Source organism: Choristoneura fumiferana, chromosome 13 (assembly GCF_025370935.1).
Source record: "Choristoneura fumiferana chromosome 13, NRCan_CFum_1, whole genome shotgun sequence".
Lineage (NCBI taxonomy): Eukaryota > Metazoa > Arthropoda > Insecta > Lepidoptera > Tortricidae > Choristoneura > Choristoneura fumiferana.
In genome coordinates, this window is record NC_133484.1 from 5458252 (window position 1) to 5485630 (window position 27379).

At 36.1% G+C, this 27379-nt stretch overlaps 1 protein-coding gene across 2 annotated transcripts in view; it reads right to left on the minus strand.

Moving 5' to 3' along the window:
• The window catches only part of chp (leucine rich repeat containing G protein-coupled receptor chaoptin), a 65904-nt gene extending 41272 nt beyond the window's left edge, over nucleotides 1-24632 (minus strand). For both annotated transcript variants that reach the window (XM_074096101.1, XM_074096100.1), the window contains exon 1: nucleotides 24342-24632. The gene's annotated coding sequence lies outside the window, so the exon portion shown is untranslated. The remainder of the gene's footprint in view (nucleotides 1-24341) is intronic.
• Nucleotides 24633-27379: the final 2747 nt, after the last annotated feature.

The window sequence follows — 27379 nt, forward strand, 5'->3', positions numbered from 1 at the left end:
ATCGCTAGATGGCTTTAGTAAAGAGAGGTCCGTTTGACGTTTGGCGTCTGCTCATGATTGGTTAAAAAACTAAATGGGCCAATCGCAAGCAAACATCAAACGTCAAATGGACCTCACGATACTAACGCCATCTAGCGATATTTCGCCTCTGTGAAAACCTTCATTCTTTTAGCCTTTTTTTACTTTATTGGCCCCTAGATGGTGCTGTAACGTGATAGAAACCAGCTAACGTTTTGCTTCAGTTAATGGATTGAAATGGTGAGATTGAGAGTGAAAACCTTATACCTTGAAACTGTAAGTAAGGTAAGTACACTGCCTTCTTTTACAACAATGTTGGATAACTATAAAATGGATTCTGAGAAAGAAATATATTACATTCTGGTGGTAGTAAGCAACACAACCATTCATGCACTATGCTACCACACCACAAGCCCATTTCACGAAGCTACAAGCTTTTCAATACATACTGCTAAACAAAGACTACTGCTTGTAAATTGTAACTTGTAGTTCGTGAAATAGGGCACAGATGTTCGACTCAACACCTGATTAGATGGTGGTCTAACCTCTGGTAGCATGGTGAACGATTGTGTTGCTCTGATGATGAATTCTGATTGAGGTCGCAACACGTCAGCGTAGTGTGGTGTTGGTGATAGTTAGGTTTGTGTAATGTGTGTGTGTGTGTGTGTGTGTGTGTGTTCTTACAGCGGGGAAGTAGAGGATCTACATGAACACATATTTGTAGCATAAACGTATAGGTTATCGTAAGATTGTGCGGTTGTGCAAAGTACCTATCTAAATTTTTATAGTTCATTGATCTGTCTAATTCAATAAACCATTAGAAACTGTAATCCATACTATCCATACTAATATTATAAATGCGAAAGTGTGTTTGTCCGTCTTTCACGCCGTAACGGAGCGACATAGACATTTAGACAGATTTAGATAGACATTTTTGGCATAGATGCCAAAAATCACGTCGATCCGACTTCAATCGTCTATCTCTAAATAGTCTGAGCCAGAGAGTGACATAGGCTACTTTTTATCCTGTAAAAATGCACAGTTGCCGAGGGAACATCGCGCGTTAACCGAATTCCATGCGGGTGAAGCCGCGAGCCGGCAAAGGCTAGTCTATATCTTCTATACATATATTAAATAAATCTGTAGAAAGTCGGTGTCTGTAGATTGGAAATATTTGAGAAAAACTGCTACTAGGGGCTTAAAAATAAGATTAAGTATACGGTTCTTACATAGGTACTTTATCATACTCACTTGACTGTTAATTCTAGATTCTTTGGCATCATTTCTCAGTCTTTAAGTCGCCTACCGTAATTCTAATTCAGTTTGTGTTGTATTTGCAAAACCACGATCAACGACTAATGACAGCAACGATACATCAACTTCTGTTGACTTTGAAAGCTCAAGGAAATTGATGGCAAACACACGGAGCCTCGTCAGGTTGTCGACAAAACCATTAAACTTATTGTTCGCGATTTTAACATGCTAAAACTGACTGGACAAAGTAACTTTATTGCTTTTATTCCCATTGAAATTCTATGCGCGACGGGTTTTATTGTGTTAAATAAAAAATGGAACAATTGTTTACGTGTTTAGATAAAATCAATTACAGTATACTAATAGTGTACCTAGCCTTGTAGGTTGAAACTTGACGTGAACCTCATAAATCATAAACAGTCATGAAAATAAAATAATAATGAATTGTTTCATTGAATAATAAAGTTAAAAATATTGAATACTAGCCGTTACAAACAAACAAACAGACTTACAAACTTTCACATTTATAATAATCTACCATTTTCATAGAACTATTAACAGAACAAAATAAAAAAATCAAAAGGAAGAAAATAAGAGTGGTCTAGAACTCTGTTAAGTAGCTAATTTAAAGGTCGAGACCCATTTTAATCGTAACCAGCTCAAAAATTCTTACCTAGTAGTATAAAGTAAACGACTGTTGGACTTTAAATTAGTTACTTAATAGAGTTCTAGCTAGACTCCTAGAATTAGGTGAGCCCTATTTGAGCGAGAACTATTTAAGTGAGCCAGTCCACACATAGGTTGTCCATTATTTTATCTAAACCGATTAGCGGCAAATGGGCTGGTAAATGTAAACCCACTTTTAATGGGTCATATATTTTATCAAAGATTATACACGCATGAAATCAACCTTCCCCGAACCTTTATTTTATTGGGTCACATCATAACTACAGTTAAAACAAACATCAATATCTTGTGGGAACATGAGCTTTAGTCAGATTTGAAGTACTTACTTATTTTCCACCGGAATTATTTAAAATAAACTTCATTCACATTATCATTTTAGGCTAACTTAAAGTTTTGAGACGTTTTTTTACGGTTTGACTTAACTTTAAATTTAATAAATTGCTTAATGTAAGGTTCCTTCTTACTATATACAGACCTCAAACTAGATACTACAGAACAAATCCGAATTTTTGCATTTTGAGACTTGGCGACATTAGAAAATAGCAACTAGCTCGAGAACACATTGAAAAATTTCGGCGTGAAATTAAAAATTTAAGGTAGTGTAGGGGCGGGTACAGTCACCACCAGCAATATCTAACACAACAAAACATCCGATACGACTCTATTTCTAGGGCTGGTGGACGGTCGATATTTTTGCACGCTCCGCTGTGGCAGATATTAATGCAGGTGTCTGTACTGCACGATTCCTGGCCCTTTACTTGGAAGTGAAAAATTTGAACTTCGTATCTTGCCGTCCCACTGACGCTTATATTATTTAAAACGAGAGCGAGCGGGACGGTACGATACGAACTTCGATTTTCGAATTTCGTAGTAACCCCTCTGTAGCCCTATTGTGTAACGCCCGGGCGCTCCATCGCGTTCACCATCTCTTTTTACCGTCATCATAAATCACATGACCAAAAGAAGTGGTAAAACCTCAAACCATTGTAATTCTGATTGCGTATCGCGTTAGACATGTGTTGCCACCTCAGATATTTTTTTTACCCTAACGGTACGCGAAATTACCCTAAATTTGGCATTCAATAAACTAATAGCTAAACTAATATACACTTTTCGAAACATTCTTGGAATGCATCTATAATAGTCATAGCTTCTATGTCATGCGCAGTAAAATTTTTCTTGAAATCGTACATTTAATTCGAAAACTTTTACCCTAATAATTAGCCTAAATAATTTGTTACCCTAACCCTAATACCCTAAACTTGTAAAAATATCCTTAATTTAGGGTAAAATACCCTAAGGTGCGGACACTAGCATAAGGCCTCGATCTGGATTGATAAAGACACAGGTTTGGTTCGCGGCTCCAGCACTTCTTTTAAGTAGGTATAGATTTTTTTAAATTATGTTTTATTTACAGTATTTAAGTAATTACAATAATATCAACACTTAGGCTATCAAGATTTGTTTTTGGAGTGTTTTAGTAATTTTTATTTCAACTCCAAATTTTGTTATTTTTACGGTCATCCAATAAAACCCATATTGATTCCCAGTGCTTGTCTATTTTTCTGGTTTTTCTGTGCATCTATGTTTCAGTTTGTATTTTCCACTTAGGCTATCATCATCTTTATTTTACACGTCATCTATAACACGTTTGCTAGATTTAAAAACATACCATTATGAATATTAATCTCAAGCGGAAAATGACAACGGGTCACGTCTCAGGCGCAATGCAAAACACCTACACTGGACTAAAGAGTCCGTTGAATTTCAAACCGTACATGGCCACATGGAGGTCTAAAATCAAATGCACTTTTCGTCTACCATTCTCACGATAGTTGCTGACTGTTGCGTAAGCAACTAAGGTCGACCGGTGCCTCTTTGTTAGTAGAAATCTAGGTGTCAATGTGGCTTTTAAAATAATAGACATAAGGTTCATATTGCATGTTTTTCGTCGTTTTAGCATTGTCGCATAGTTTACTGTTTACATGAATCATTTCTTCGAGGTTACAATTACTACGTGCATACGATGCGGTTGGCTTAGTCATAAAAACACGGCAAATAAATGACCTACATACAAAACGTGATTTAGCTAGTAGGTCGAATATTGCAGGTGGTTAGTACTTGGTAATCGTCGTAACTGTCGAACGACGCGCAGCGTACGGTTTTGGATTTCGCACTCAATATGCGGCAAATATTTAATATTAAATTTCGATGGAATATTATTTATTGGTAACTTGAAAAGTGTACCATCAGCCAAATAAGTGGTCTATGTATCAATTTTTAAACAAGTTCCTATCAAATGAACAATATGTATCTATTGGCATTATCGTTTTATGACATGCAAACGATTTTCAACTTTAGGGTGGTAGACCACATATTTGGCTGATGGTACAAAGCTGTAATATAGTTCTCATTTTAACTTCGTTATACATGTACACTGTACACTGTACAGTCAAAGAAACTGATTTGATTTCCCATAGGTACAAAAACTGTCATTTGCTTGCGACCGCGAGCGTCAGAATCATTAGGCAAAACTATCTATTAGGCTATCTTCTTGGTAGACGTCCTACGCTGCGATTGCCGATCCGCAGTCTCCATTCGAGAACAATACAATAAAATACTTTTTATAATTTTTACTTTTATAGTAACATATAGATATATTTTGTTAAGGTTTCTTAGGTAAGTTTCCTTTGTCTTCTTATTATTATTATTTTATTTTATTTAATCTATATTTAATAATAAATACAATACAAATATTCTTTATTGCACACCAAAAATCAGTACAAAAAATGTATATATTAGACATACATTCAACGAAATCATCATCATTCATACATTCGAGAACGTTTCGCTGTAATGGCACGTGGTTTTGTAAAGAGCAACTGTTCTAACTTTAGATTTAATTTCTGAGTTGAAAAGCAATTCAATACCTACTTGTGCCACGCGTTCATTTTTCAAGCTTCATTTAATGCGGTTAACGCTCGAGTCATCTTAGCCACACGCGTAAATTGATATGGTTAAAGTTACCAGAAGCAAGCAACTTTAACCACAAAGTTAACGGTAAATATTTGAAACTTATGCTGAAACAGATTAGTTAAATTTAGCTTTCGCTGTGTTTAATAGTCCAGTTAAATTTTAAATAGATTTAGATAGTAACTGCATTTATTAAGTGTTTTAATGATGGTTAAAGAGAGTTTTTTGAGAGGTGAAATATCGCTAGATGGCGTTAGTGTCGCGAGGTACGTTTGACGTACAGCTACAGTCGTGTTGTTGAGATTGGTTCATTTTGTTATTTAACTTATAACACACAAACGTGACCCAAATGTCAAAGTTAAGGAATGAACCCTACAATACCTACCCAACTTATCAAATAGTCAGCTATAGAAACCCTCATTCATCAGGTCAGCCGAACAGCCGACATAGGCCTCCCCCAAGGTTCTCCACTCAGACCGGTCTTGTGCTTGCCGCATCCAACGCGATCACGCGATCTTAACCAGGTCGTCACTCCATCGGAGGCCTACCGACAGCTCGTCTCCCGGTCCGCGGATACTATTCGAGAACCTTCTGAACCCACCGGCCATCAGTCCTGAGAGCAATGTGCCCCGCCCACTGCCACTTCAGTTTCGCAATTCTTCGGGCTATGTCGGTAACCTTAGTTCTACTGCGGAAACCCTCATTAAGTTTCATATTTAGATGCGTCTACTAGCGTCAAGATTACGTGTAGACGTATTCGGAAGCTTGTTAAACGTGATCACGGTCCGTACCCAGTAGAACCAAAGTCATCGACATAGCTAGTGAAATATACGAGTTAAAGTGGCATTGGACGGGCCACATCGCTCGAAGGATAGATAACCGTTGAGAAAAGAAGTTCCTGGAGTGGTGACCATGCCACTGCCACTAGGTGGACTGACGACACCGAGAGAGTTGCGGGCTACCGGTGGAGGTAAGTAGCCTTTGTTCAACAGCGCATGTCTCTCGGCTGATGGTGATGGTGATGATGATACATCTCGTGGAAAATGTAATTATTATATCGGTGAGGGGAAACATCGTGAGACAATCTGGAAATTTCGAAATTCAATTGTGTGTGTTAAGTTGAAGTTCCTAATTCGCACTGAGCCTGCGTGGGAACTACGGCCCAAGCCTTCTCATTCTGAGAGGAGGTCTGTGCACCTGTAGCGATGTCTACTAAGTACCTGCGTTTACACAATTTCTTTGGGTAAATTGCTTGTAACTGTGGCGGGAAGTATAGTGGCAACGAGCAGCGCAGCATGTACTACGAAATTCGAAGTTCGTATCGTACCGTCCCTCTCACTCTCGTATTAAATAATATAAGTGTCGGCGGGACGGTACGATACGAACTTCGTTTTTCGAATTTCGTAGTAGCCCTGCTGTATCCATAATATTGTACTCAGTGAACTCGTTTGTGACATTTTGTTACAACAAATAGCTTATTTACACGTGCTACGATCTCACTTCACAGGTTGTCTTTATCTCACCAGTAGATTTGGATAGAGACGTAAATACACCAAAACCTAGCCCTATGAAGAACTGGAACTTCGTATCTTGCCGTCCCGCTGACGCTAATTATTATTTAATACGAGAGTGAGAGGGACGGCACGGTACGATACGAACTTCGATTTTCGACTTTCGTAGTAGACCCCCTGCGATGGCAAACGACTTCACGGCTAATAATCCGAATCGGGCAGATGGAAAGCGTTGAAACAACTTGAAAGTGAAAGTTTTCCTTTGAGTTTCTACCAGTTTAGGAAAAGTGTCCGAAGTGTCAATTTTCTTAAAACTTCTATGAGTTTCTAGAAGTTTTGGGGAAGCGTCCGAACTGTAAATTATATGAATTAATTATTGAGGGACAGTCTTCGATACGCCCGTCGAGTTTTCAAATCATATTTTCTCTTACAGGTCAATTATTTGACAAATTAGCTTTCATTTAATTATAATTGAGTAGCAATAGTAAAAATAAAAGCACTTTCGTAGTCGAAAACAACAATGTTTTACAAATCGTCCATCACTTGTCAATGATACGTTAGAAACGCCAGAAATTATAAGGTTAGCTGTCAATTTTAACCAAATCGTATTTCCCCCTTGACATCTCGCATAGGTCGTACGGTAGCCTTGTCGTAGCTTGAAGGAGTCCCTAAGGGAACATATTTCATTTTTGTTATCAGATTTCTTGCCCGTCTTTTTGTTCTTAAAGACGCTTTTATTTAATAGACGTATCTTTAAGAAAATAATGTTAAATTATTCTACCTTTGTAAAGAAAAATATGTACATCGATGTCGCCAATGATGATGTGTGCAATGATGGCTGTATTAGAAAAAAATAATCTTACTTTACTTACTTTCTTTGTCTTTTTCCTTATAAAAATATAAAAAAAAGCTTCTCAAAAAATTGTAACTGTTACCTAGTTCCTAAAAACCACAACAATAATCCCATTTTTTCCATAAAGATAAGATACTTATTTTTAAACTTACGAATTAGTTAAATATTCATTTCTGCAATTAAATGGCTGTCCAAAATCGCTTTTAGGCAATAAGACCGCCCGAATTTACCCTGTTTTTTTTATTTATTTTACAAGCCATAGTGTAATATTTAAATCAAATTTTGGAGGTCCAATTTTACCCCTTCCAGTGTTCATATTTTCGTACGACGTAATTACTTCTCTTTGTAAAATCACCATGTGATGGTGGTGTTCGAAGAAAATTTTCCTCATATAATTTTATCCTTTAACTCTAGCCAGTCTTCCAGTAACCTCTCCACTTCCGCATCATCGCGTCAATCATGACCGCAAGCTAAGTCAAGCTGGCTCACTGACTCACTGCATCCCGTCCCGTTATCACACTAATTGATGATTTAATGAGGGCCCAGGGCGCGGCAGGTGCACTCGCTGACTCGACCTCATTCAACGAGTTAGATGCTGATGCTCGTATTGATGTCGGCGGCTGATCGTAAAATCCGCCAGATCACGAAATTCCTTGACATATCGTGAAATGGCGCCATTTCATGAATTGGCTAAGGAACATCCGCCATATCGTTCAAAACTCAACGTTTAACGATTTGCCTAGTAACGTTTAGGCAGACCATGAAGTTCCTAAGTATATCATGAAACGCCGCCATTCCATGATTTGACCAGTTTAGGCAGATCATGAAATTCCTAGGCATATAATGAAACGCCGCCATATCGGTTCTGGCACTTCGAAATAGCGCCATTTCATGATATGCCTAGGAATTTCGTGATCTGGCGGATTTTACGATCGACCGCCGACATTGATATTTTTCAGACAAGCATAGCCCTTAATTAGGTATAGTCATTTTAGGATCACTGTGACACTTGCAATGTTGGCTCGTATACATTGCCTTAAAATTAATAGGAAATATTTCAGATTAAGTTACATAGTAGTTACCTATGTAAGTACATGGTTGGATTAGTAGTTTAGTCTACCTGAAAATGTAGTCACCAGTTTTAGTATCGCAGAGATTATTATTTAGTAAATGATCAAAGTACCTACTCGTATTATCAACATTTTGTCTCTTATAGCTTAACATTTATATAATAGGTGGAATAATCGATTTGAGTAGCAGAGTACCTATTACGTAGAATGAAAACAAAAATATTTTTCGTATGGACATAAATAAATTAGTAACTAAGGCGAGTTCACCAATAATTAAACAGGCAGTTAATATTTAATAAAAGATAATAGATGCGTGTGCTCTAACAGGTATGCGTGTGAGACCTGAACGTAAAATTGACAGACAGACGGTTAGACGGACAGCAAAGTAATCATATAAGGGTTCCGTCTTTTTCCTTTTTGAGGTACGGAACTATAAAAATAATCTTTTAGCTATAAACTGCTTTTTGTCCACAGAGTGGTACGTGCAAAATTCTGTGTATGATCCAAGCTCAACACTCATCTTCAACCTGCGTCCAACCTCATAACAAAAAGGAAGCTAAACGTGGAAATCTGGACCGTCCACTTTTAGCCGTGAAGTGTGAAAATAAACTGTTACCGGTTGGAACAATGCCGAATATTAGAGCTTAATAAGTTTAACGTAACCCAGTATGCAGCAACGCGGTTCATTATGGCGCTGGAATTAGCTTTTAACTAGGCTGTTGGTTATTTTAATAAACTTACTTGATATACTGTTGAAGTGTTAATTGGTTAATTAAAATATTATTGTAATTAGGTTTGATTTTTGGCGGAAATATAATAGGTTATACCTAATAGGTACAAACAGGCAAAACTGCCAGCTTTCCTTCTCCATTTTAGAGTTTGGTTATCAATCATATACAAAAATAAAACATTAATAATAAAAAAAACAGTTACTTATACAATAAAAAAAATGACAAAAATCACAAAAAAAAGAGAATAAATTATATAATAAAGTAAAACAAAAACTACTCCATACCCGTCCGCATCGTACTTGGCCCAAACGTACCCATTACTCCAGCGGCATTGCCCCGTTGTATGGCCAACGAGATCCGCTATCAATCCCGCTTATCAATTGTATTTCTTTATAGTGTAATGATATTTAATGATTTAGTTTTTGAATGGTATTCTTTTAATGGGCTTTTAGTGGAGTTCTGAGGTAACAAACACAAAAAAAAAACAAATTGATAACCTCCTCCTTTTTTGAAGTTAGTCAAAAATGTTACGCACTGGATTGTCTTGTAATAGTTTACTAAAATATAATTAGTGGACTACGACTAGCAACGAATAATTGTACTATCGACGAAGTCACCGAAACTTTTATTGTGACAATTGTAGGTCGAGCTTACAGTGGAAAACCTTAGCTTAATGGTCAATATAGATTGACAGCGTGTATTTTTGATACTACCTCAAACTTTAAGGGCAGTTAGTGGAGGCCCTAATAATCACATTTTATTATGTTTTAGTAAAAAAATTAGACTTATTTTTCCGTACAAAATTAATTAGCACGCAATGTATCACTACGCGATACTACTTTGTTTTCATTCAAAACGTCACACTTTTTGACGTGACAGCTGTCACAGAACGCTTTGTACGCATTACATTGCTGCTTGAAAATATTTTAAAAGTTAATTACGCTCTGGTAGTTAATTCTAAATAAACAATTTGTTTTGATATCGGTTCACAGCACTTAAATCTTCATCTGGTTACAGTTTGAGGTAGTATCAAATATACACACTGTATAAGACCGCGTAACTACTTTAACAATATGTTTTAAATTAAAGGTACTTAAGAGACTACACATGGTGGAACAGCTGTATGTAATGGGAAGTATAAAACCATTAATAGCGTTTTAGAAATGAAAAGAGGTCCACAGAATTTCTCCTTGAATACATATTTAATGATTAAGTACCTACGTTTACTCTTGATGTCAACAAACATTAATAGTAACCAGATTAGATCTAAGTCGCAGGACTTACCTACATAAATCCGGTCTCGTAATATTTTTTGTTTTCTACGAAGGTTAACTGTTAAAAACTGTTCCATGTCATTTTGAGTGCTCTTTGGAATTAAGAATAATAACATTGTCCATTTCAATTTAAGATAAGACTAGGTATAGAAATGACTAACAGGCTAACTTTGAAATATATATTTCCAGCTGGTTTTCTTAGCGTTGAAACTCTAAACTATCTTTACCGATAACTCGATAGTTTTACCTATCTATATTTAAGTGAGGAACGAAAGGAGAAGCGATATTGACTTACCAACCCTCATGGTAAATGGAACACTCATGCTTTCACTGTACGTGCGAACCCTTGACCTAAACGCCGTAATAATACTTCAACTAGGTACTCACGTAGGCATCCAAATTAAATTAAAAGAAAGAAAGAAAGAAAGAAAGAAAATACATTTATTCACAACACAAGACACAACAATAGTATTAAGTACAAATAGACAACACGTAGGAAAGTATGTGTCATTGCGGTTGTGAATCGGACACTGGCTCAGCATAATGCTGAAGCGTTAATAATAAACACCCCAGCGCTGATTTTCAGCCAGCACCGTTGGTGACCCTCGGACCGCTACAAAGATATACTACACAGTTTTATTACTATACATAAGACTACATAAATAGAAAATTTGTAAACAATGAAACATATTAATTATTTTATGGCTTTGAAAGACATTAACATTAGTACATAAACATTATTATTATAACTATTATACACTCACTTGCCAAATATACAACACCGTTAGGTACGCGAGCTAAAAGGAAACATGAAATTAACAACCGAAACAAAAAGAAGTTTTGTGTAATAGTGCTGGAAGGGAGAGGAATTAATGGAATTATAGCTTTTGAAATGCCAACAAATAGCCTTTAAGCTTTCGCCCAAAGGTAGAATTACAATTACAATTACAATAGAATAGATAGAATAGGTTACAATTAGAATATCCGATATTTTAAAATACTTTACTGGTGGTAGCATGTAAATGTAACTTATCGTAATTTGACGTGGTCAACGTAATATGTTATATGATCAACTTAATTATGATGTGGTCAACTTAATAAATATAATATGGTCAATAATACATTTGACGCGGTCAACTTACTCGTGCTTTCTCTGCATGTGCGAACCTCTGATTTAAATGTCACAATAACAACAGTAATTAACTACTCACGTTACGTATATACAAATTTGATTGGAATATACCTAATTTAAAATATTTTACTGGTGGTAGCATATAACTAAAATTATAATTTTAAATACGTGCCCAACTTAATATGACGTGGCCATGCAATTAATAAATATGAAATGATCAACTTAATATGGCATGGCAACGTAAACGTAGGTAGTAATTTTTAATTTACTAATTAGAAAGACGAGGTACCGTTTTACATTATACAAATACGCCTTATCTAATTGCAAATGATCCGAAATTTCGAGGTGTTTAAAGTTAAATGAAATTGATATGAAACGTATACATTACGCACAGTTACTCGTAATGATAATGAGTTAACTAATAAAAAGATCGATTATCTACAGAAAAAAGTACATACATTAACAGTTTATGTAATAGTTTCATTGCTATTAAAGAAATAATTAAATATAGAAAGTTGGAATAATCGTTCTGAGAGGCAGCTTGTGCCCAGCACTGGAACGTATATAGGCCGAGATGATAAATAATATTTTAACCTCCGACGCAATAAAAGATTATAAGTTTGACCACTTTAATATTGTGTCTGTGCGTCTGTCTGTGGCACCGTAGCTCTTAAATGGGTGAACCGGTTTGAATATTATTTGATAGTAGGTTTTCTAGCGATGGTTCTTAGGCATGTTTTATCAAAATCGGTTCAGCCGTTTTTGAGATATTGAATTTTAAAGTGGCAATGTCGGAGGTTTTCCAACTTTTAGTTGGTTACGTTATTGTAGTTTTTTTTACTACCTCATTTTATTATATTCTCTATTGATATTAAAGCAAGTGGAGGTCTATGGATAAGGCCTATGTCCAACAGTGGACGTCCTACAGCTGATGTGATGATGATGATTGATACTACATAAACATGATGACCTCTGCCTGTGCAGTTGTCAATGTGTGCAACCATCAAAATGCACTCGTTGCCTACAGATCTGCTCACTCACGATGGCGCGCCCTCCACATTTTATAATTGTAGTTTTAAACAAGTCTATGTGTGCGTAGCTCCAACGTGTCCTCAGTCGCAAGCGTACCGTCAGTCACGCACACTGAGACTTAGACAACGTGTAAATAAGTACGTGGTTTACTCGTGCACATTGATTAGCTGTAAAGAGGCGCGCCTTCATGAGTGAACAGATCTGTACCTACGAGGAAACGGAAGACGAATGGCGGGTAACGGATACTGGCTATTCTTTACTTAATATTCTGTGGTAAAAGCTAGATCCAAATCCTCTTTCCCTGCAACGGAAAATCTAGAGCTCATGAATTGCTAACGCTGCATTTTGTATCCGCGAAGAGATTTTTAAAGTTGCAAAGTGTAAAACTAGGATAAGTAATGATTCGCAAGGTCTCACTTTGGTTAGTTTTAGAGCTTAAGATTTTTCCTGAAACTGTTGAATATTTATTGGCCAGACCGAGAGCTTTTTCTTCACTATTAACGTTTGATACTCGTATATTGCTGCTGAGGTTTGACCTATGGCCTCTCAAGCAGAGGATCGTGGGTTCAAACCCCAGCTCGCACCTCTGAGTTTTTTGAAATTTGTGTGCGAGATTACATTTGTAATTTAAGACGAGCTTTACGGCGAAGGGAATCATCGTGAGGAAACCGGCACAAACCTGCGAAGCAATTCAATAGCGTGTATGAAGTTTCCAATCCGTGCCCGTGTGGGACACATATAGGCTGGGATGATGATGATGATATTAACAAGTCAGTTTCAGGCTTAGGAATCTGCTGTGTAGTTTTAGATTGCGTAATTAGTTACTTATCATTGTTTCCGGGAAATCAAAACAATGCCGTTTTTGTGAGTTCGGATTTTCGTAAGAGGAAATCCACCTTATGCCTCTGACTGGACATAATGATGATTTGGATTAACTTAGGATAAAAAAAAGAATTTACGAAGTAACAGGAAAATCCTTATTCAAAGAGACTCGAAGGAAAATAATTTGTAATATTTATTTAATGTAAGTTAAATACTCGAGGATTCATTATTGCGGATTGAGAGCGTATTCATTGCGAAAAAACAGTTATGATTTTTCTTTAAATTATAAATTAAAATAAAAGAATATTTGAAGTTTTTTGTGCGTTAATCTTTTACAGAGATAAAACCGTAAAAAAGGTGTTAGCAAAAAAGTGTTGTGTCGATAACCAAAATTAGAAAATTATGCTAAAAATGTATCGAATTTAATGTTTATAATAAGAGTAACTAAGAAATGTTTATGGTAAAAATTTCATTTTAAATACAAGTTTTTTTTTTGCTGACTGTACTTGTATTGTCACCCAAACTACATTTGCATACCAAATTGCAAATCGATGCCATTAACCGTTGAAGAGTTCCGTCCTGTGGAGACGATCCTGGCAGGAATACCAGGACGTCACTACCAGATTATTGTATTGTCACGCAATTTACACAAGTACACCGAATTTCAAGTCAATCCTACCACTGGAATTTGGTCGAATGTAACTTGCAAGATTTGATTTCGGACAGGTGAAACTAAATAAAAGCTTGTAATGACTGAATTTAACAAACAAAAAAGTGATTGCTGATACATATTCAATACGATGGCAAGAACATTATTTTGTAAATACCAGTTCTTAAAAACGTTGCCGATGTTTTGGCTAAGAGAATTATTTGGGCAGATACTCCATGTTTTAAGTTTTAATAGATCTGACTTCACTGTCGCACTAACCGTCAAAAAGTGGACATGTAAGAGTAAGGATCAGATAGGCTACTACGAAACTCGCAAATCGAAGTTCGTATTGCACCGTCCCTTTCACTCGCGTATTAAATGACATAAGCGTCAGCGGGACGGCAACATACGAAATTCGAGTTTTGCACTTCGTGGTATAGGGCCAGACGATCTGCGCTCAGCCTTGCCCATTTTGTAAGGTAGGTCGACGTGCGCAACTTGCGCTTAGAATTGGAACGATAGTGTGACAGTATTTCGTACAAGCCGGCATTTTTAGAACCTATATATATTTTTTTTATTCAACTGGATGGCAAACGAGCAAGTGGGTCTCCTGATGATAAGAGATCACCACCGCCCATAGACACCTGCAACACCAGGGGGATTGCAGATGCGTTGCCAACCTAGAGGCCTAAGATGGGATACCTCAAGTGCCAGTAATTTCACCGGCTGTCTTACTCTCCACGCCGAAACACAACAGTACAAGCACTGCTGTTTCACGGCAGGATTAGCGAGCAAGATGGTGGTAGCAATCCGGGCGGACCTTGCACAAGGTCCTACCACCTGCACATATATTCAGGTTCATATAAATATACATAATATAACGAATTAAATACCTCCATTTACAAAATGATAAAACAAGTAAGTAACTCAGTCCAGTTGCTTTCACTACCTATCCGTTATTTGGGTTAAAGTTGGTGCACTTTTATACAACCCATTCTTAACGATCTTACGTCACTGTAATAGCATGAAGCTGTTATGTCGACCTAAACAACAATGATAGTTGCGAGAGTGGCCTTGGAATAGCGGTGTGGTCCAATTTTTTTATGCGTGATCCGCATCATTCGTTATTAGGTACATAAAAAGACCGTGATTTGTTGTGCTTTTCATATCAATTTGGTTTATGGTTCAGATGTTTATGAAACAAGAGAAGGTTGTGAAAATGAACCAGATAAACACAAAACTATAAAGATACTCTGCTACAATCTAAAACGGAGACAAATAGGGAATGAATTGTATCCAAAGGACATAAATCCCAGTACGTATAAAGGTTTTTAAGTTGAAACAAACTACATTTCTAGATTTTGAATTCTTTTTAGGCGAATGCCCGAGGAAAAAAGATTGTATTGTTTTATTAAAGTAAAGTAGGTACATTTACAGATTACATCCTGTATAAAAATACATCAGATTGGATTAGATATAAATTCATTTTTCATAACTCATAATGAAGGTTACTAACAAGAGAATATTTTAAAGCGTCGTATAACAGAAAAAATATTTTTCACTTCTCATGCTCGTAAAGTTCGCGTTTATGCTGGATCTATGCGACATAAAATGACTTTTTATGCTCTAGTGCATAAAGTAAAATCTTCGTCTAAGACCAAGGCAATGTAAACAGCCACAAACAAAAAAGCTCTACATATTTTTTTAAATAATTTTTAATTTATATAGAACTAAAAATCAATCAAAATAGATCAATAAAACTGAAAAAATATAATTATAATAGTAATGCGTGAACAATAAAAGGTACATAGTAAGTGAACAATTGTTTCCACTGTTGCTATTTTCATTTCCTCGCCATAGAAGTGAAAAGCAGAGTATAAAACTCGAGCATTAAACCCCTTTCCCCTCGACGTGTCTATCCATCCTCGCCGTACCGGCTCGGGTAGCTATATGAACGTCTTGGGTAAAATGGCTCGTTTTTGAGCTCTTATTGTACAATCTAATATTTACCTGCCGCTGGAAAAGAAAAGGGACGGTGATAAATGAAAGAGAGAAGACAAAAACCCACGAACGAAGGAAACAGAAAGTCAAAGACAATCTAATAAAACTCGGGTAGAGTCAAAACGCAATCGAAAAGTTCAAACACATTTTATTTGGTATGAGACTGTCTGGTGTCTGGTGTCGTCTAGTTACGGAACTAAGCTTGGATAAAATACAATTATTAGTCACCACACGAAGCTTTTAGTTACGCAAAAGTAAAAAGCCAAAGTATACTCGTAGTAGTTTAGTTTAGTTGAATAGATAAACAAAAAGGTGGAATGATGATTTTGATTAATACAATACAATACAAAGACTCTTTATTGTATACCAGACATAGTAAGCGATACAGAAAACAATCAATCAGTAAATGTGCAGTAGGTAAAAGTCGCACAATAATGCCAAAGATTTTCAAAAGTTCAAGTTTAATAAAAGACAGAAAACATATAGGACAAAAAATAACTATAGTGGGCTTGCTTATTTCACTTTGAAATTCTTCTACCGGTGTAATATATTCCTAATATTTTTTTCAAGCTACCTACTAGAACATAAACGTTAAGACGCTGACCTCTTTGGACATCTGTACAAACTAAGGAATATAGCCGCTTTCTACTCATCACATAAATGCCGTATCTCCTGATTACGTTAAGACTAAAATAGCCAAAGAAATAGTTTACTTTGTTTATGAATTTAAATATTAAACCAAATATAATAAAGTACTTCAATTTTGACATAGCGAAATACCTTGAGAAGATATAACTAATTGGAAATGCATAAAATTGGTCTCTCAAAGACCTTGCACGATACGACATATAGGTACTTTGCTTTGAACTCTTCTTCTCTCATTATTCTCTATTATTTATAACAATACACTGCAGGGCCCTCAGCCTTCAGAACTTACCTAATTGGCGCCCTGTATTGGTGCACCGGGAATGATAGTTTCTGGGCAAGTACTCGCTTCTCTTTATAAGCGCTCGGGGAGCTACACAACATAGTATGTCGATTTAAGAATGATCTTCGGAAATATTTTTGCTTCGGCTTCATCGAAGCTTAGCTGCTTTTATACCAGATAGAGGTCGTTTACCTTTACTTGCCCGAATTTCACTTGCCATACCAACGTTTGCCATAAAATATAGAACCGTGCTGTTTTCAGGTTTTTTTTAATGTCATCATATAGAATGCAGTAGGTTAGGTTAGGTTAGTTTAATATCAACTCTGAAGAAATTACAAAAAATAAATTAAAATAAATTACTATAAATTAATATTATAAATTACTTTATGGCAAATTCTAAAAAACGTTACATTCGGGCATATGAAATTCGGGCAAACGATAGAGAACCGATAGAGGTATGTAGGTAAACTAATTCCATGTTTCTATGAAAATATTGTACGAAATTCCAAACTTCTAATTGATAAATATATTTAGAAAAAAACATGTTTTCTAATTTCCCATCGTCATAGGTATCAATAAATTTAACGGCTTTTATTTAATAAAAAAATACAATAAAATTTCTGTCTCACTCTAGCCTGTAGCTACGTTACGCTCACATGCTTATGGTTTACGGTCCGGTACCGGTATTAGCTTACGAATAGTATCATAATGAAATCGATAAAAGTATTCGGAAATAGGTGATTCAAGAAGAAAATTAATATAACTAATTTTCATCTTGGGGGAATCCTGTCCAACAGTAGACGTCCTGCACTGCGGCTGATATTATTGATTATTGATGATTAATTTTCATCCTATAGTTTAATTAGGTACTATTAGAGTAGAGTACCTAATCATATAGATGCACTTTCACTGTCAAACTGTTCCGTCTACTTCATTGAAGAAAACACATTTGTCCAGAAACCACTACTAAATAGGTACTACACTACAAACTATAATACTAGTTAAAAAAAAGAAACGACTTGCCACGAACGAAAGTGAAATCGTTCGAATCATTCTATCGGCTACGAGCGTAGGAACTCAACAGATGGGCTACCACGAAACTCGCAAATCGAAGTTCGTATCGCACAGTCCCTTTCACTCGCGAATTGAATGACATAAGCGGCAGCGGGACGGCAACACTAAGTTTGAGTTTTCCACTTCATGGTATAGGGCCAGGCCCTATACTACGAAGTGGAAAATTCGAACTTCGTATCTTGCCGTCCCGCTGCCGCTAATGTTTTCTATTACGAGAGTGAGAGGGACGGTACGATACGAACTTTGAATTTCGTAGTAGCCCCCCAGTACCTCTATGACGTGGCCAGTGACCCAGAAAGCACGTTCGTCTTGAATGCAAATACCGAAGGTGTGTCATAACAGCGTTAGGTAATATTGACAGTGGAAGCCGGTCCCTGGGTGCCAGTATAGTCTTTAGGAACACAGGTACAATTAATTCACATCGACTAAATGTAATGAATAGGATGTTTTGAAGCCGGTTCTAGACTTTGGGTCTATGCTATTGATGTATTACCTAATACCTAATTAGTAATTCATCATCATTACCATCATCTCAGCCTATACAACGTCCCACTGCTAGGCACAGGCGTCCTCTCAGAACGCATAGTTCCAAAGCAGGCCCATTGCGAATTCGGAATTTTGGGAAGTTAGTACTTAATTAAATATCATAAAAACGGGATACTTGACACCAATTGACCTAGTCCCAAAGAACCTAAGCAAAGCTTGTGTAATAGATATCTACATATTTAAATACGTATTAAACACCCAAGATCCCCAAGAATTAAAATATTATTAATCAGACAAAATTTGCCATCCGGTTGCGAGTTTTGTTCTTCAAGTAAAATATAACATTTTTCTTCTCTAACCTAAACTAAAAGTTGAATCGTCATTGTTGATATGCTAGAATTGTTAAAACAACTTTACTTATATGGACATAATGCTACCCACTTTCCCAACATTTTAATACGAGCTATCGTATATTTTACGTAAAATAGCTTCGCTGAAGGAAGTGCCTGATCAGAGCGGGGAAGGAAATCATATTTACTTTCTCCGAGTGGAAAGGAAGACGATGAAAGAAGACTTTACGGTTTCTTATGCTTTTTACACTTTCTTTACCGCGTTGATTAGGATAGCTTCATCTGATAGCACTTTTAACGTAAAATAAACGCAGTAATTCGCGGTACTTTACTGTTTCTTTCGATAAATCCGTCAATTGTAAACCTTGTCATATTAATAATCGGCCTTTTGTTGTTTGTCAATTTATACATTTCGATCATCTCTTGCCTTGATGGTATACCATCTAACGGATACAATACAACAACGCGCGATCTAAGTCAAATGGACTCGTTAAAACTTGGGTTCAGACTAGAAATCTCGTCATAATATAATATTTCATACTTATATTTTGAGTAATTGGCATTTCGACGAGACTCTCGACTCAACTTCGTATATGAAAGTTGTAGAAATTCGAATAACTATTTTATATACACATCCTAAAGTAGTCCAATTTCATAAAATTTCATATACGAGGTTGAGTGAGAGACCCGTCATTTACTCTTCAAAGAAATTAGGTATAAGTAACTATCTATTAACGACTTCGCAGTTTCATAGACAGAGGTCTAACCCATAGTACATGCCATAGTTTTTAGGGTAAAGCGACGAGGTATGGTATAGTGTGGAACCCCACCACTGGAACTATGTCAACACAGCTTACGCAACAAGGCCTCGCCAAGAAAAATCACTATAGACCAATCCAACTTGAACCCCGCAAGCAATTTTACTGCAGCAGCTTAAAGCTCAATGTTGGTCAGTAAAGTGTCTTGCATTTATGGTTAGAGGCTGCATTGCATTACAACATTCGTAACTTGTATGGGAAGCTGTTGGAGTATACTATTGAATTAGTATTGGGTTTAGAATTTGCTTAGTTATACTTTGGGAGCCGGTGTGTGAGAACAATTAAATCTATGAAAAAAGACTGACATCAACATTCTGGTTAGACTCAGCAGCGAAAGGAACTGCTGTAGTTGCGCATAATATAATCAAGGACTTTTGCAAAATCTTTTGCTAATTTTAGATACAAATAAAACATTAACATTTATAGGTACCTGAAACTGATTTTTAAACTATCAATAAATCCTCATTTGTCGCCAAATGCCTCTAAATGCCCCAATTAATTAGACATTAGGTACATTAAAGACTGTCCACGATAAACTCCGGGCATGCCTGATCTGGTGTAGCTATGTAATGAATGCTAATTTTCAAGCAGCATTTTTTTTAAGTGATTAGTGGTTATGAAACTACATAATAAAACTATAATCATAATAAAAAAATAAGGGGGTCTGTGAGTTTTAGCTTTTTATATTAGACTGTGCCTAAATTATGTTGTACTCGTACAGAGTCTTCTGACGGTCTAAAGTAGACATTGAGCTAAATTCAATTGACTTAGTATTAGGTATAGGTGTTTTATATGCCTAAATGCTTTTTAAGTGATATTTTTTTACATATTTATGAGCAAACATTGTCTTTTACAACGACAGATATTATATGGACAACAGACAGTGCTAAGCTAATATTCACAGACGCTCTAACATTTTATTTTTATTGTATTTTTATTATGTGGTTTCATAACCACTGACTATTACAAAAAAGTGCTGCTTGAAAATTAGCATTAATTACAAAGATATACCAGATCAGGCATGCCCGGATTTTATCGTGGACAGTCTTTATACACCCAGGTAATTATTTATTAGTTAGTATCACCAAAACCATCATATAGTGCTTTTGAGTTTGTCTGTCTAACAAGTGTTTAAGTTTTTTGTGGTAAACTTAAGATGCTTAGCCTCTAATGCCGACCGTTTATCATCAAACAGCATTTTGTAATAGTTTGCGAATACTTCTGGCTATCTGACTAGACTAGCTGACTTTTAAACCTCAGAATCACATGCATAAACAAAAACATAATCGATAAACGTGGATACCTACTTACTACGTTCATTTTCATCGACGAGACAAACGCGAATTTCTTCAACATGTGCCTTGTTAGAGTTTACTTGGGTGGGACAGTTGTCCAAGAGAAAACTGCTGGCAAGCTTACTGCCATTCACCAAGTCAGTTGAGTTTCCGTTTTTAAACCAGTTTAGCTGATTGCGTAGGATTAGGCATAGTAAAAAACTGCGTGAACCATGCTCACACATGGGGTTGTTGAGCCGCGTGCCACTGCTCGTACGCAATGCTCGTACGTAACTTAGCCGTGTAACGTCACAGTCACCTGTAAAACCTGCCATAGTGGAGTGTGCAAACAATCTGATACGTCCTACGGCCCTACAAATAGAGTTGTATCAGATATTTATGCTCTTTTGTTTTGTGTCACTTAACGATGCTGGTGATTAAATATATATGTATTACTCGGCTATTTTTTAATATAAATAGTGCCTAGCGGCTTAACATTCTTGTGGTGTAACTGTGCCTAGTCAGTACGATTGCTCTGTCTTCTCGCTTAAGACTACATATTTTTAACAATAGTAACAATGTTGTTAAAGTTTCTATTATGCATCTGCGCACAATTGCAAGGTGTCTCACCTATAAAATATTCAATCGGTCACAAAAGCGTTATTATACGTTAAATATCACTATTAAAGATTAATAGCCAAACTTAACTTCAGCAGATTTAACATTATTGAAGCACAGAATCTATTTATCATAGCCAGAACGAACACTCATGAAATTTTTTTTAGCGCACTGGACTCAAACTACGACCGGTCTAAATTGATGCAATCAGCGCGAATCAAACAATTAAAATCATAATGTCTACATTTTAACGAATTATTATTGATTTACAGCAAACTAAAGTGTTTGCCCCAGTTCAAACCCGCGACCTCCACTTGGCAGAATCGAAACAAACGATTTGCCAAGTAGGTCGCAAAGTAAATGTTTTTAACTCGCGTCCACTTCTGAACTACAAACTAGGTACAACTTAATGGGTTCGCTTCGTCTGAACTACACGTTTCCAAAGTGGGCTTTTAAGATAGTTTTGTAAATGCTGCACTTACGATGTGCAAGGTCAATGGTTTCTTTAGGATATCCATATTAATATTTTAAATGCGAAAGTGTGTGTGTGTTTGTAAGTTTGTCCGTCTCTCACGTCGAAACGGAGCGACGGATCGACGTGATTTTTGGTATAAAGATAGTTTATGGGCCAGAGAGTGATATAGGCTAGGTACTTTTTATCCCGAAAAATTAAAAATCGTCATAAGTATAAGAATTATCCGTTTATAAAGTATACACATTTTACCTTTATTTTACACATCCTATTTGGTCAATAATTAGCAATTCAAATCAACCTTTAGTCACCATCTCTATCCACGCGTCAAAAACACGTATGAATCACAATCTTATTCATCAATTTAACTTAAGTACGTAACCAATTACTGAGTGCAGGAAACACTGTTTAAGAAAACCTGTGTACTTTTAACATCTATTAACACTTTTCAAGTAGATTATTCTTTCAAAACAAGCAACATCATCATAACATAGGCCAAAACAGTCTATTGTAGACTGTATAAGATAAAAGTGCTCCATTTCCATAATAAATAAAATCTTATACCAACTAGACACTTAACAATCTCCTTATTACATAATCAGTAGTCTTCTCCAAAAAATGTCTACATAAACATTTACTTTTGCGCATGATTAGAGAAAGATGGAGAAGTCTGGCAAAAGCCGCAACCAACTACAAGATGGTCGTGATCAGGAGTATACGACTAAGAAGAAGAAATAGAGATACTTTTGAACCTCGTCACTATCAAACGAAACAATAACCAAAATGGATAGGTCAAATTACGAACAATCTGTTGACCTCTGGTAAATGCAGTGTCAGAGGAAATTTATGCAAAAATTTCATGGCCGTGCATGCTAATACGGGATGGGATACTCCGGATACTAGACCGCCAGCCTAGCAGGTGTGTGGAGAATATGAGTGCGAAGAAAGACCCAACGTCTTTCGACCATTAAAAGAATTTGTGCGATTGATTTTAATTCTCAGCAAGCTCAGAAACTATGAGACACAGTAATTTTTCATTATGAATCAGCTGATCAAAACAAGCACCAAAATGAAACTATTAAGTTTAAGAAATAGGACATGTTTATAAAAAGTGATGTGACTTTTATCGTTTAGAGGGCCATAAAGAAAGTGAAAGCTAAATATGACCAAAATGTTAACTAGTGGCTGAGATTTGAAGCAATTATGGGCTCCTATTAGAAATTACAAAAAACGCTGTTCAAATTTGTCATACGAGGCACAAGCATAATGTATAAGATACTCTATACCTCATTGACAAAAAAATGCGATGATAGAGGTGATGTTTCGAACGCAACATTTTTTTTGTGAGGACCAAGAGTGCAAAATCCAGTCTTCTGGTTGGCCACGACATTTTGGTGTCTTAGAATGTTGTGTTTTTAATGATACGCAAATATGTTATTAGCGTAAAATTGATTTAAAAAATTAGCTTTAATAAGATTAAGTGATCTCACAGTTATGACTTTTGAAAATAAAAAATATTACTTCCCTCTAGACTTATTTATTAATTTACAAGTAATTGAATGAATTTAGTATCTTCAAGTCCTAATAACTAAGGCTAGGCCGTGATCATCCTTGGCATGACCTCAATAGTTTTTTCAATGGACGATCTTATTGACATGTCGTTTTTGTCTGGTGGTAGCCTAAAATCTGGTAGCATGGTGTACGGTTGTGTTGTTCTGAAAATGAGCTCTGGTTGAGTTCGAAACGCGTCAGTGTAGTGTGGTGGTGGTGATAGATGGGTTTGTGTGATTTGTTTGTGTTCTTACAGTGTAGAGGTGGAGGAATTGCATGAACACGCATATTTTGCATAAACTTAGCTATACGTTTTTGTCCGGATCCTATTTGCAATCAAAGGAATAACTTGAACATTGGCATCGATTTGTACAATTTACATCATTATACAGCTTATTAATTATTGAATTTTAGTACAAATTTTCCTTGAGTTTAAAATTTTGTCACGTCTTAACTAACTGTTGGGTCACGTAACTTACAACCGTTTTCTCGGAGAATACAAATTCCTACGGAAATCTGTTCCATCTCATCAATATGCCGTGACCCGATGTTTAGACCTAATAAATTTCCCGGCAAAATGGGCCACGCAACCCTTAATAAATACGATATTAAATTCCAACGAAGACGTTATATTTCCTTGTTGTACTGACTTAATTTTCGTAATAAAATTGAAGATGACACAATTAATATTACCTAGTATTAAATGAGACAGAATTTTTCAATTTAGTTTTTAAATCAGCTGTGAATCTTAATAGTATTTTACCTGCAGTCCTCAAAATGTAAACCTCAGCTTGTATTGAACGTATGCACCAACCGTCCGTGAACTTGACGTCATCGGTTGCTATAGCAATGCTCCCGGGAAATGGGGAAAACTCCCCTCCAACCCTGGCCGAAAACGCACAGAAAAAAAAAACAAAAATCACAAAAATTAAGAATAAAATGGGCACTTTTTATTCAAATTGTTTTTGAATGTTTGAAAATGGAACGTTTTCTCGGTCGATTATCGGACGCTCGGTTCGCGCTTCACGGCGGCACGGGGCGCACTACGTAAATGTCAGCACGATCGGCACATGTGCGAGCGGGGATAAGGTTACGTGCCGATTGATTGCACGATTTTTTTTGCAATTTAATAGAATGCGTTTTAAATGCAAATTGTAATGTCGTTTCTTGAAAACTGAATGAGTGTAGTTTCATATTGAAAATTAAAATAGAAAGTTTTTATATAATAAGTTAAAGTTAAGTTAGTTTTTTAAATCAAGAAAATATTATAAATATATTAATAGGTATTCGTAACCAAAGAAGCAAAGTTGCAATATGTTGGAACTCATATTACACCTAGGTATATCAAAAGCCTATAAAACACTATTTAAATTAAGACTTTATTTTATTTGAGTAAGTATAATTTTGAGATAATAAGTTTTCGATGCAAATATTTAAAAGAATATAGTGGGAAGACTAAAAAACTCAAATATTGGAGATTATTATAATTAGATTTTTTTTAATTTTTTATATTACATTAATAAAAACTTATAATTATTGTGTAACTGTTATTTAGGTATATTCTACGAATACTAATTATTCGTAGAATTATTGTTCGTAGGGTATATTTAAAATACAGTATTTTTGACACAGTCAACAATTCAGAAGTAAACAATACGTATAAATCTGTCATGATTATGCTTTCGTAAAGTATATTTTTTTACCAATATGTTTTGCCACATGTTTTTTTTTAATCGTTGGAAAACTCTCACCCCTATGCACGCGCCTTTACCCAGAGCGAGGGAGAAGGCAAATAGCTGGGGTTGTACATCCGTTTTCCCGCGTTATGTAAGCTACGGCCCTGGAGCCTGCCGCGCCCCGCACCCTCCTCTCCGCTTACAGCCATTCCCAACTCGAACACAGAACACAACACAAACCAAACCGTTCACGTTAAGGAGACTAGGAAAATCAAGGAGGTTTGCTTCCAAACGGGGATAGTGTTTTATTTTTTTTGGAACTTTAATTGTTCGATTTACATTTTAAATTGAAAAAAAAGAGCGCCCTAGCTTTAGTTTCCAATGTTCTTTGTGTTTAAATTTCGAAATACCCGCGTCTTATCTACTTTTCAAAGGATTCGCAACGTTCATTTTATAAGAGAAATTGAACACAGAGTCTCAGTTGGAAAACCAGTGTTAGCTCCCTGTCCGGGTCTGGGGATTCGAACTGGGTTACGGGAATTTAGACCTCATTGAAACTCGTCAAGCGCGTAATTTGTTTATCAATTTGATGCAGCATTATCCTTTATTTCATTGCGTGTAGATGTGTTTCTTTTTTTTTTAGAACGCGATTTGTTTGGCTAATTATAGCAAGGTTTTGATAAACGGGTCATTTTAAATGGACGTTCATTGTTTGGTTTTTGTTATTATGTTGGATCGTCCTGATAAGGAACAAATAACGAATCAAAAAGTAAGTATGACTGAGTAATGCTTAATGAGTAATGTTATTAGTAGTGCTGCTAAGTTTCTTAATCGCACCTCTAGTAACCGACTTTCTTTTCACCCTCACCACCTCAATAGCTCGTAGTCTACTACAGTTCGTTTCTTGCGTAACTTTTTGTCACCGACGATGAAAATTTGGAATCAGCTTGCAGCATCAGTAATTAATTAATTATATACATATGTATTCGTAGATGTATTTCTGCTGCGTTTTAATTTTCTGATCTACTTTTGATGCACCACCTGTTGTAAACTAGTCCTTTCTTCTTTCTGTAAAAAAGGTTGCCTGGAAGAGATCGCTCTTAAGCGATAAGGCCGCCTATTGCGTACCTTGTAACTTTCTCTCTGTGTATCTGTTTTCGGTATCGCCTTTTTTCTGTGTACAATAAAGAGTCTTTGTATTGTATTGTATTGTATCAGTATTTCCGGACCGTTACAATTTGGGGATCTTCAAAAAACGAGCCCACTCATTTCTCAAAGGACCGGCAACGCATCCGTAACTCAGCCTATGTTACGAATATCCACGGGCGGCGGCGATTGCTTTATATCAGGTAACCTGCCCGCTCATTAGCCCCCTATCATAATAATATAAAAAATCTTAGTAGTTACTTGGAAACCAACAGTCAAGAAGAACCTCATAAAAATACAATGTAAATTCATTAACAAACACATATTTGGATTTCAAGTAACGTAGAGAGATCTGTAAGTATACTGTAAGTATATCTAAGTAATTATGAGTGCATTTACCACTGGCATGAAGGGAACATTGTCATTAGAAATCTACTTTTACAAATCATTAAATTAAGCTTCGTGAGTCCTCTATAAAAAACAAATTACACAAAGAATAACGGCCGAATGTACTTTACAAAGCACACATTGTACATTGAATAAATAATTTTAAGAATGTTTAAACAATATCCAAAATAATAAACCTGGTGACACATGTCTAAGTCTTAAGGTACTACATCTGTTAAAAAAGTAAGGATTCAGGAGGATATTATTTTACCTTACGAGTAGCATCCACCTCCGTTAAGCAAGCCTCCGTCACTCACAACCCTATAGAATTAAGTTATTACGACACCACACCACTGGTATTGACTGTCGCTCATACTTTGACTCATGTTACATTGGATCCCATGCAAATATTAAGACAAGACTTAACAGATAAACTCAATTTAATTACTGCGTCCAGCGCAACTCCAATCCAGCGGTACTCATAAACGAGGAAAAGGCGACCGATAATTAAAGGAAGGTACAGGGTCGGTACAAAGTGCGTCAGGGTGCCGGGTTCGTAAAAAGTAATGCCCTGGCTAAATTACTCGTACCT